Source organism: Panthera uncia, chromosome E1 (genome assembly GCF_023721935.1).
Source record: "Panthera uncia isolate 11264 chromosome E1, Puncia_PCG_1.0, whole genome shotgun sequence".
NCBI classification, from domain to species: domain Eukaryota; kingdom Metazoa; phylum Chordata; class Mammalia; order Carnivora; family Felidae; genus Panthera; species Panthera uncia.
This window is the reverse complement of record NC_064814.1, coordinates 29672046-29684732: the sequence shown is the minus strand read 5'-3', so window position 1 is coordinate 29684732 and position 12687 is coordinate 29672046. Positions and strand designations below refer to the sequence as shown.

General features: G+C 40.3%; 1 protein-coding gene across 1 annotated transcript in view; it reads right to left on the bottom strand.

The window, feature by feature from the left end:
- ANKFN1 (ankyrin repeat and fibronectin type III domain containing 1) overlaps positions 1–12687 on the bottom strand; it is a 174776-nt gene that overhangs the window by 139301 nt on the left and 22788 nt on the right. Inside the window, exon 2 of the mRNA XM_049636468.1 lies at positions 11059–11193. The gene's annotated coding sequence lies outside the window, so the exon portion shown is untranslated. The remainder of the gene's footprint in view (positions 1–11058; positions 11194–12687) is intronic.

Below are 12687 nucleotides of genomic sequence, written 5' to 3'. Positions count from 1 at the left end.
TGTGTTTACAGGAACTTGTAGTCAAACAGAAAGCTGAACTTCAAACTATGAGTCGAAGGAGAGGAATAAAGATAACTCTAAAGAAAAATTAAAAAAATAAAAAGAAACAAAATAAGAAAACATAATAAGTAGAAATGTAAAATGATGCAGCAGGGCTAACACTGAAAATATCTGTGTAAAATATACTCAAATAGTTTACTTTTCCTAATGAAAGAGAAAACTCTCCAACTGGGATTTTTAAAAAGTGATTTACAAGTGGTACGCCTAAATAAACATTTTACAGAAAGATTAAAAACGGAAGAATAATAGGACAGTGGGAATGGCAGAGTAATGGCCTCCAAAACTCATCTCCTCCACAAAAGCAATAAGAACATAGCAGGAAATGTCAAAATTAACTTCCTCAGGACCCTGGAAATTAACCAAAGTTTGCAGCAATCCAGGAAGTGTTTATTTGAGAAAAGTGGCTGATTTGATAAGAACAGGGAGCTATGTGGCATTTTTAATGTGCTCAGTTCCTAGCTTCCCCGGCTCTGTGGTAGCCCTGAAAACCAGCAACGTATATTCATGATAAAAAAACAGTTGCTTGGCAGCCACTGGATGTACAAAATGGTGATGCAGCCTCTTTCAAGACCCCATTTTGAGAGAACTGTCGTTTTTTGACCTTCCTGGTGGTGTGGTTCCCCAGAAGGCCCCACTCCCAAGACTTTTCTTGATTTGACCTGCCTCAGGATTTACCAAGTGCAAATAACCTTTTCCTCTAAGGCATCTTGTCAAAAACAAACATCATCAATTGTTTAATCATCACAGCTCCCTGAGGGGGTGGATAAAAGTTGGGGCAAACAATAGACTAATCAAAAAGCTTAAAGGGCAATGGGGGGGGGGGATGCCTGTCCATAGAGGACTTTGGAAAACTGACACCTGGCTAAGGGATCTAGCAGACCACAGGTATGCCCAGGGCTGGAAGCCTTCTCATAAAATACCTGAGAAGCTCTTAAGCTCTTCTCTCTGTCTGATGCTGGGGCTGTGTGCAAGCAGGAAGCGAAGGGTCAGGCAGAGCTGTCAGCTGTCTGGAGAATACTGCAAGTGTGCCCCAACGTGTGCACAGAGCCCTTCTGTAAGGACTAGAAGACTTACTGGTTTCAGGCATTTAAGGAAATTTGTGTTCAGTCATTAGTTGACCACTAAGCTAACCAAGCAGAGACATCAGTGGTCACATGTGACAAAGAATACAGATGTCACAGATTTAATTCTGAAAAATCACTAAACAATAAACCCTGAGGAGGTGGGATTATGGGATAATCTGATTTCTAGAGTTACCGTATTATAATATTTAAGATGCCTAGTTCTTAACACGAAAAATATGAGCCATACACAAAACAAACAAAAATATGTCCCGTTCACAGGAAATAAAGCAGTCAATAAACATTGCCCATGAAGAAGTCTAAATGTTACTTATTAGGCAAAAACTTTAAATATGTTCAAGGAACAAAAGGAAACCATATCTAAAGAAATAAAGAAAATTGTGAGGATGATATCTCATCAAAGAGAGAGTATCACTAAAGAGGTAGAATTTATAAAACAAATCCAGAACCAAATAGATATTACGAAGTTGAAAGGTAAAATAATGGAAATGAATAATTTACTAGAGGGGTTCAACATCAAATTTGAGTAGGCAGAAGAAGGAATCAGCAAACTTGAAGATTGATGTACTGAGGTTATCCAGTTTTAAAAACAAAAAGAGAAAGAAATGAAGAAAAATGAACAGAGTCTCAGAGAAGTGTGGAACACCATCAAGTGTACCAACATATATATAATAGGAGTCTAAGAAGGAAAAGAAGGAAGGGGGAGAACATATTTGAAGAAATTATGGTCAAAAACTTCCCCAGATTAATGAAAAGCATTAACCTACACATCCAAGAAGCTCAATGAACACCAAGAAGGATAAATTCAAAGATATTCCCACCTAAATACCTCATAATGAAATAGTCAAAAGCTAAAAACAGAGAGAAAATCCTGAAAACAACAAGAAATAACTTCTTACATACAAGGAATCCTCAAAAAGATGCATAGCTGATTTTTTCACCAGAAAACCATAGAGGACAGAAGGAAGTGGGATGCCATATTCCAGATGCTGAAAGAAAAAGACTGTCTCTATCCAGCATAATGACTCTTAAAAAATGAAGGTGATATTAAGACATGCATGGCTAAACAAACACCAAGGGAATTTAACAGCAGACCTTCCCTACAAGAAATAGTAAAGGGACTCCTTCAGGGTACTAGACAGTGACTCAAATTCACACAAGGAGAGATAGAGCATTGGTAAAGAAACTATGGAGGTAAATATAAAAGATAATATACATATAAGGCAATATAAGTCTACCTTTTGTTTATAAGTCTGTTATTCTACTTTCTGATTTAACACAATGAAATGAAAACAAAATAAACAATTGCATTTACAATAAATAGCATGACATTAACAAGATTCAAATACTGACAAATTTAACAAAAGAAGTACAAAATGTATTAACCTTTCCTCAGTTACTCTGTTTTCATGTGCTATATGATTCCCGTTGGGGATTTTACTGATATATCATGCAACCCCTACAGCATCCAACAAAGTGTCTTGAAAATGATAGTACCACTACTCTGCATTTTCGCATTAAATTGAACTGGAGTAGAAGAGAAGACTCAAATGACGAATGAAATACCTGATGGGTAAAATAGATACAGAATCCTGGAGGAGAACTGGTAGGGAAATTGTTTTTGTTATGTTAGGTCTGGGATATCACTCTTCAGAGGGCATTCCTTGTTAGCCATTTTCACTGAAACACTCAACAGGTTGAGAGCTATAGTTACATTTTATTCCATTCTTTAACTGCAAGATAATCATGGTGATTTTAAACACAGTATTAAAAGTAGGGACTTCGATATCAGGCTGATCGAACTTTGGATTTTGACTCTTCTACCTATTAACTGCAAGACACTGGGCAAATTTATTTACCTTCCCTAAGCTTCAGTTGCCTTATCATTAACAGTATTCTTTATCTCAATTAAAAAAGTCACGTCTAAAAAGGATATTAGCGTTTTAAATGAGATGATACCTATCAGTAGTTTAGCAAAGTGCCTGAATGCCTGAAATAAATAGAGGTTCAAATATTTTTTCATGTAATCAGATATTTCAAAAATATTTGGACATCTATTTATTTCAGGCCTATTGTTCCCAGGCAACTACTCATCTGCTTTCTGACACTACAGATTGTTCCCTGCCCCCGCCCCCAGGATTTCATAAAATGGAATAATCACTATTCCTCTCTGTCTCTTTAAAATATGGCTTCTTTAACTCAGCTTAATTATTTTGAGATTTATCCACACTGTTCTATTAGTAGTTCTTCACTTTTTCTTGCTGAGTAGTATTCAGTTGGATGGGCATACCACTATTAATCAATTTTTAGGCATTATTTTCATAAGAAAAAACTCTTGGTGCTCTCTCTAAGGAAAGAAGATGTATCTTTGTTTTCTCCAAAGAGAAGGTCAAACAAGATCTGTTGAGTGAAGGTGGGCTGGTCTCTGCAACATAGTTTTAGACCAGAATTTAGGAAATGTGATGAAATCCTGCATGAGAAAGCTAGTTTCTAGTTTTATACTTTCTTTTTCCATTCTAATACTTTCTTTGCCCCCACAATATTTGGTAAAGGTCATGTTAAATGTTACAGTCTGCAGACATTTAAGGGGGAAAAAAAAAACCCTATTCTACACAAAACTGTTCCAAAAATTTGGTTTCATTTTTGAGGCCAGCATTGCCCTGATACCAAAACCAGAAAAAAGGCATTATAAGAAAGGAAAGCTATTGCTCAATGTCTCTCATGAACATAGAAGCCAAAAAGTTCAACAAAATGTTAGCAAATAAAATCCAGCAATATACATAAAGGATAATATATCATGATCAAGTAGGGTATATTCCAGGAAAGCAGGATAACATTCAACCACTCATTGATGTAATTTATTGCATTAACAGAATAAAAGAAAAAAATGATATGGTCACTTAACAGATGCAGAAAAAGAAGCATTTGACATTATTCGACATCCATTTATCATCATCATCATCACAATAATAATAATAATAATGATAATAATAATAATACAGCTTTCAGGAATATAAGGGAACTTCCTGAACCTCATAAAGATTCTCTACAAAAATCTACAGCCAGCATTATACTTAATGGTTAAAGACTAAGTGCTTCCTCCTAGGATCAGAAACAAGGCATGAATGACTACTCCTATTTCTTCCGTTATACCGGGCATTCTAGTCAGTGTAGCAAGGCAAGAAAAATAAAGGCATAAAGACTGGAAAGAAAGAAGCAAGACAGTCTTCATTTGCAGATGACATGAACATTTTGTAGAAGGCTCTAATAAATCTACAAAAATCTACTCAGCAATAAAAGTAACAAATGTATGCAAAACTTGTATACTTGAAACTACATGATATTACTGAGTGAAATTAAAGAAAACCTAAGTAATAGAGACGTATACCTTCTTTATGGATCAGATCAGAAGAAATCAGTATTGTTACAATGTCAGTTCTTCCTAACTGAGCTCTAGATTCAGCACAATCCCAATATAGCAGGGTTGTTGGTTTTTTTTTGTTTGTTTGGTTGGTTTTGAGAAATCGAAAACCTGATTCTAAAATTTTTATAAAAATGGAAAGGATTTAAAATAGTCAAAATAACTTTGAAAGAGAAGAACAAAGTTGGAAGACTTACACTACCTGATTTCAAGAATTGCCTCAAGGCCACAGTAATCAAGATCTGTGGTACTAGTTTAAGGATAGCTCTCCAGATAAAGACTGTGGCCCAAAGATACAACATATAAATTTCATGAAACAGAATAGAGAGACCAGAAATAGCATGCACATACATGATCAATGGAGTTTTAAAAATTTACTTATTTTAGAGAGAGACAGAGAGAAAGAGAGAGAGACAGAGAGAAAGAGAGGGGGGTGGGCAGAGAGAGGAGACAGAGAATCCCAAGCAAGCTCTGTGTTGTCAGCGCAGAGCCCGATGCGGGCTTGAACCTACGAACCGTGAGATCATGACCTGAGCTGAAATCAAGAGCCGCCCAGGTGCCCCTGATCAATTGATTTTTGACAAAGGTATCAAAGTAATTCAATAGGGAAAAATATTTTTTCCAACAAATAGTGCTGGAACAATGAGATATCCATATGCAAAACGAAAACAAAACCTCCATCCCTACCTCATATCATAGATAGAAAGTAACTTCAAATGAAATCGATTATAGACCTAACCCTGATACAGATAACCCTGTAACACTTCCAGAAGAAAATAGGAGATAGTCTTTGTGAACTTGCATGAGGTGATCATTTCTTAGAAGAGATACAGAAAACAGAAACCATAAAACAAATTGATGAATTGTACTTTATGAAACTTAAAAACTTCTGCTGTTTATTTCAGCTTATCCCAGCTACATTTTTGGAGGGCCTGTAAATATATCTGGAGCCAACCGTAAGGAAACAGTGACAGCAGCCTGGAGAATCCAGATCCAAAATGGCAAGAATAATCTGTGGAGAGCGGAGCCTCCCCAGATTTACTTTAAAACCACCTGTTCCCTGGGTTTTGGCTGCTTGCTCCACTCGAGAGCCTTGGCTGCCACCATTATCCTGTCTTCTAACACCAGCTGCGTCGGGCGAAGGGCGGGTCCTGGCTCGGCCCCCACCATGCTTGCTGTGACAATAGCTGCAGCAGTTCTGACCCAACCAGACCCATGAGGGAGGCTCCAGCTTTACTAATGGCTACCCTGAGGGACTGGGTCACACTACCTGGAAACGTGAAAAACCGGACCAATGAGAGGCAAGAGACCGGAAGCAGCCCGCAGATGATTTCTTCTCCATTCCTCCCTTGCGGATTGCTCTGAGGGCTTCTTGGAAGCAATCACATACAAACAAACCACCAGATGTGTTTTCTTGTGAAGCTTGGCTAGGTCAGTTACAAACCGCCTATATTTGTTTTTTCTCCTTCCTTGACTCATTTCCCTTTTTTCCTTGATGGCTTGACTCTTGATGCTCTGAGGTTGTGTCTCCCAATACCCAACAGAACATTCATGATTGGTTTTTGCCTCAGGTTTTGCTTTCACAAGCTAAGAAAAAATGTAATAATTACCCTAGGAGAAAGTTGGTACTATTATATCATCACTTTGCTAATAAGGAAACTGAGGCCCAGAGAGGTTAAGTAACAGGTCCAAGATCCTACAGCTTATAAATGAATTCTGACTCCAAAGTCCATGCTTTTAGAAACTCTGCTATTATTCTGCCTGGGGGAGCTTGGTCTGGCTGCCTGTCAGTTTCTTCCTAGACCTCGATTCTGAAGAGATCTTGCCTTTGTTATGAGTTCTGGCACGTCCAGAGTCCCTGTCTCACAGGAGCTTGGTTGTGGGACTTTCTCATCATATTTGTACTGTGAAAAAAGATCTGGGCCAGTTTGGATGAGGAGCAGTTGTAAGACAAAGCATATTAGAAACAGGAGCTCCAGCCATTCTTGACAGCTGGGTAGACAGATACATTCAGCGAAGGGAACATTTCTGACTGAGACAAGATTGCTCTTCAGGCTGTGATGTGAACTGGGGACCTTCACACTTCAACCTGCCTGTCATTAGACAGAAAAGAAAGTGTGACCCTTCTCCTATTCCCCACTTGCTATTAACATGACGGGTTTGTCTCTGATTGCTGAAGAGTGGGCAATTCTATTACACTGATAATATATAACAGGGTGGAAATAACCTTTCAAGTTCCTGTGCATTTAAAAAAATATATTTGGTTATTCAGTGGTAAGTTTTGAAAAGTCAGCAGTGACTTCACAGCAGGAAGAAGACTATATTTGAAGTTTAAAAGAGTGTTTATGAAGAAGAAGGAGGAAAGAATCAATTTTGATTCTGTAGTCCAATAAATATTTAAGGGTGATCTACTTTGTAGTCTGTGTATCCTGTGATAGACCCTGGGAAGTCAAAGGTAAAGAAGACACCCTCAGAGGTTAACCAACTGTCTTGGTTTGCCTAGGACTGAGGGGGTTCCTTGGAGGTAGGACTTTCAGTGCTAAAACTCGGAAAATCCCAGGCAAACTGAAACAAGTTGATTATTTCACCAACACCAAGGGGCTCACAGGCTAACAAGGAAGACAGTCACACAAGTGTATGTAGGTATGAAATAGTGTAATATGTATAATTATGGAATAATTTTACTTCTTTAGCACGTTCTGAGTCAGGCACTACTTAAAATAAGGCCTTTGCAGGGTGCCTGGGTGGCTCAGTTGGTTGAGTGACCAACTTTAGCTCAGGCCATGATCTCGCCATTCGGGAGTGTGAGCCCTGCATTGGGCTCTGTGCCGACAGCTTGAAGCCTGGAGCCTGCTTTGGATTCTATGTCTCTTTCTTGCCTCTCCCCGACTCTCTCTCTCTCTCTCTCTCTCTCACACACACACAAAATAAGTAAACTAAATTAAACTAAACTAAACTAAACTAAAATAATGCCTTTGGGGCACTTGGGTAGCTCAGTTGGTTAAGCCTCCAACTCCTGATCTCGGCTCAGGTCATGATCTCACAGTTCACGGGATCGAGCCCTGCATTGGCTTCTGCACTGGCAGCGTGGAGCCTGCTTGGGATTATCTCTCTCTCCCTCTCTCACTGCCCCTCCCCTGCTCTCTCTCTCCCTCTCAAAATAAATAAATAAATAAATAAATAAATAAATAAATAAATAAATAATAAAAAATAAATAAAATAATGCCTTTATATGTATCAGCTCTTTGACTCCCATAATAGCCTTGTGAAGTAAGGAGTATTATTAGTCCCACTTTATGTAGTAAGAAATTGAAGTACTACTAAGGAGACAGACCTGGGATTCAAACCCAGGCAATATGATTCTAGATCTGAGAGCTTAGCCTCTTAACACTGCTCTCAAATGTTTAAGGCAGTAAGTAGCACAGAGGGCTGAGTGGCAGGAGGTGTCATGGCAGAAGAAGGTATGGGGAAATGGGTTAGAGACAGTGATGCCTGAGCAAGATTTTGAACAACGAATGAGGGATCAACCAGCAGGAAGGAAATGAAAGGGCATTCCAGGTATGATAGCTCAGGTTAGGACATGTCATAGTGTTCCTGGTAGGTTGATGCCCACAGGGGCCCAATGGAATTCTTTTGGGTTCTGACACTTCCAAAGGTACATTTCATCCACCATGCTAGGACCTTGGGAAAGAAGCCTGGAGAGATAGCAGGGCTAGACCATCAAGAGCTTTCATGCCATGTTGAGGGACAATAGATTTCAACCTGTTCACAACAGGGAAGCACTAGAGAAAGGCTGAGATTTGCATTTTTAGAGAACCACTCTGGTAGTATCTAGAGGGTGGTTTGAAGGGGAGGGAGTGTGGTGGGACCAGTGACAGGGGACAACAAAGTATAAGCTCTTGAAAAAGCCCCCATGAGAGCTGGTGACTTCAACTATAGCATGTGACAATGGGGATGGAGAGGGCTGGGCAGATTAAAATGAAGGAAGCAAAATGGACCAAACTTGGTTAGTGATTGGATGGAGGGGCCCAAGGAATCAGGAAGCCTGATGATAGCTTCTATTAGCTCTGCTTGACTGATTAGGTACAGAATGGTTCCACCAATAAAAAAAAAAAAAAAAAAAAGGGAATACAGGAGGAAGAGTAGATTTAAAAGGGGAAAAGATAATGAGTTCAGCTTTCCACTTGTGACTCTCGATGGCCTAGAGGAAATCTAGATGGTATCGTCTAATCCAAGCATCCCATAAAAAGAAGGCAATAGCTTGTTCTAAAGTCTCCTTAGTTTTCTGATCACGAGTGAAGTGATAATTACAAAAGAAGTTCCTGGAGACAGGTATGAAGTAAATAGAAAGCAGAAGAATTAATATAATATTAATGCAATATCCTTTGGGTTTCCCCTGAGGGAGAAAAAATTTAATGCATTCATTTATGATAGGCTATGAGTGTCTTAATTTGTTATTCCTCCTACGAATATTTGCGTTTTATAAAAGACAGCAATATTTAATTGAATCCCTGATAAAAGAATTTCAGGCACCTTAATCCTAGAAATGGGACAATTCTTTGGCCAATGGGTCTTCTGGAATTCCTCAAATAAATCATAGCATATTTGTAGCTGCTAATTCCATGTGCATGGGTACGGGGGTAATTTGTACATAAATTATATACATGGGTTCTCCTCATCCTTGAACTAACTCCTCCAAAAGGTTCATTTCAAAACACTTAAGATCTTTACTATCTTGGCATCGTAAGTATAGAAAAGCAGTTATTCCTGATCAATACTAAAAAATATTATTTATATCACCTATTTATTTGAAGTTGTTCTTTTAAATGCCATTTTTCAGCTCTATTTTCCCCTTCTAATTCCATGAGTGTTATCATGCTTCCTTCAGAGTGCTCTATATGCCTTAGATGGAGAAGGGGTATATATGTCCTCATCCCCACATAAACCCTCATCTGTGGGTTTCTGATGCATGGTCGCTGGATCAAAGTGTATGAACAATGATCTTGATTACCTACCGATCCTTTCACAGGAAAGCTTTAAGTAGTATCTCATGGATAAATTAATTGAGCTTAGCATGCCTTCTTTGAAACAATCAAGAATGGAAAGAATGGAAGAATGGAGATCTGGGGAAAGTAAGGGAATTCCTAAAGATACACAGTCTAGGAATTAGCAAAAGTGCCCTGCTATCCTGACATTTTCTAACCACTAGGCAATTCCATCTCCTTTCTGTTGGAATGCCATCCTTTGTGGAACAGCCACATCACAGGGGAGAATGACCCTACTCTTGCGATTGAGGGGCCTGGGATACTTTCTACTCTGCAAAACCTCATCCATCTCTCAGATTTCCTAACTTTGGTCTTTATTTAGAGAAGCATGCTGCTCACTGTTCTGCCAGCATCCATCTTTGTCAGCACCCAAGACCACAACTTCATCTGAACGCCCAGTGATCTACTGCAGACAGAGCCCACCAAAGATATTAGACTCGGTATGACATTTATATGGATTCCGAACCCACCAGAAATGGACTGATGCTGCCGTAAAGCCTTGCCGTGGCCAGGCAAACGAAAGACTAAGAAGACGTGGTGGTGGGGGTAACAGCAATAGCTTTCTCCATTCGCCTTCCCCCTCTGCAGGGATTGCCTTGCATCTTATTTAGGAAATGAAGAAATCAAATGGGTATAGGGATTTCTGTGGCCTGGCAGAGAAGCAAAGCCAGACTTGGTTATCAATGGTACTTCCAGTGGCCTTGGCGAGGCCAAAGACCAGCATGGGTAATAAGACACAGTATTCCACTTTGAACCTAGTGCACCCTACCAAGCATGCATCTTCACGGAAGAAAAAAGGGCGGGGGGCATACAGGTACGAAAGCAGCAGTGGCTCAAGCGAGGGTCTGCATGCACGCCCACTGTGTGCCCTCAGTGGGCATCCTCAACATCATAGTCAGGATGTTACTTAGGGGCACGCTCATCCAGGATGGACAGAATGCTGGCACCCCACCCTGCATGTCCAACCTCTAAACTGGATTAAAGACAACATGCCTGGGTGTATATTCAGGATTGTCAGCATTGATGGGATGCATCTTTACCCAATGCAACAGGTATTTTGTAGGTACTCAGGAGCCCGATTGGAAAATGATCTTATACAATAAAAAGTATTTTATTTTTCATAGCTCTTGCTAATCAATTAGGCGAGCACGTAATGTCCTCAAGCTTGCTGCAAACAAAATGCCTAATTATCAGAAGTGGGGCTTCCCCATCCCCCATTCTTGCCTCTGCACATGGATATGTACATACTGTCGTAGACCATTGTGTATGTGCTTGTGTGCATTCTTCATGGACTGCCTGCAGCTAACTTTGGAAGATGCAGATTTTTTTAATATCATTTAAACCGCAGCAACACACACACACACACACACACACACACATTTAAAACATAATCAGTGAATGAGACAGCCCCACACTCATAAGAAGAAAGACAACAGTAAATTTTACTCACCAGTTCAGGTTGTTCGAGGCAGCAGAGGAACAAGTTGTTGGTAATTGTCCAGTGCTTTCATTCAGTAAATCACATTGGCTTTGCTTTCTCCTGTGGCTCAGCCTCTGCGCAAAGCAAGCGAACCTCCTTCCTATTCTGTGTAAAGAATAAAATGCGAACAGGATCACTACAGGCAAGAGCCGAAGTCCATGATCACTGAGCTACTCTTAATGCCAAATAAAAAGAGCCAATGATGCACAGGGAGGGACGGGGAAAGGGAGACAGCTTGGCTCAGAATCTAGGTGTGTTTTCAGGACTGTCGCCCCGAGGAGGCTTGATTTCTCAATCTCTTGTATGTGTAGTCAAAGGATGCCATGACTTCAGTGTGTCTTTAGCCTATTGTATCCATGAGGTCCATCAGGAACGGCATGCAGGGACAACGAGCTTCATGGCAAATGAGACCGAATGTCACTCAAGGATGAGCAGAGGGGCAGCAAAGGCAGCCAGTTAGCACTGCACTATCTCAACTGCAGGGAAAGAAATCTTGTCTGGCATCCAGGAGCCCACCCAGCAATCTGTGACTGCAAGCGACCTATGGCTCTCCTGGGGCCAGGCACCCCCCCTATGCCCACAGCTTCCTGGGACCAGAAGCACACAGGTGACTGCCACATCCCTGCACCTAAGGGCATCTGTGCAATCCTTTCCAAGTTCCCAGCAGGAGCTAAGAAAGCTCCCAATCCAGCAAGGACTGCGCAAGCATTGCTAGAGTTTTTGTCTGAGCAGGTTCTGAGGAAGTAGTCAGCCGATTTGGGTCATAGGCCACCAAGAGGCTCAGTGTTGGGAGGAAGATTCCAGTGTTTCTTTCATGCCGGCTACATATGGGTGCACCTGGCTCCTTTCATATGACGTTATGCTTTACATGACTAATGAAACACACAGAATGAATTTCCTAGAAAGCTGCTTATTTAGGCATTTTTAATGTTTCTCTCTGAAATAAAATGGCAAATGACCTTCACAGGCTGCTTATTATGTTAGAGAGACATTGCTGATTGAGAAGACATATTAAACCCCGCCTCCTCCACCCCTCCCCCACTCCGTACAGAGATACACACACATCGATGTCCCTAGCAACAGCATTAAGAATCTTTCTAAAGATCTCTTCAAATTCTCTCTCTGCCAAATGAAAGCTTAGCTGTTATGATGACTTCAGAAATAGTTTTGGACCCTTCTCCTGGGCACTGACTCTGGTATGTTATTTATACCTGGACCCAAATCAACTCCCAAATTTTGAATGTGACTCTGCAGCAAATCAGGAGAAAGTCTGGTTATAAATAAGAGGGTGTTATGTTAATCTTTGGCCTTGTAATTAATTAGAATGCTCGGAATGACCTCTCGTATTCCTGAAAATCTCCCCCTTTCTAGAGACAGCATCTCACTGTGGTGGCTGACGGGTCTCTGACACATGGCAGCTCTGGGGATGGGATCCAAGGCGAGGCTCAGTAACTCCTAAAACCTTCCAAAGGAGGGGCTCAGGTTAACTTTTCACAATTGTCTTAACTTTTCCTTTTCTCACTTAGAAGGTAAAATCTCTGAAACTTTTTCTTCTTCTTCTTCTTCTTCTTCTTCTTCTTCTTCTTCTTCTTCTTCTTC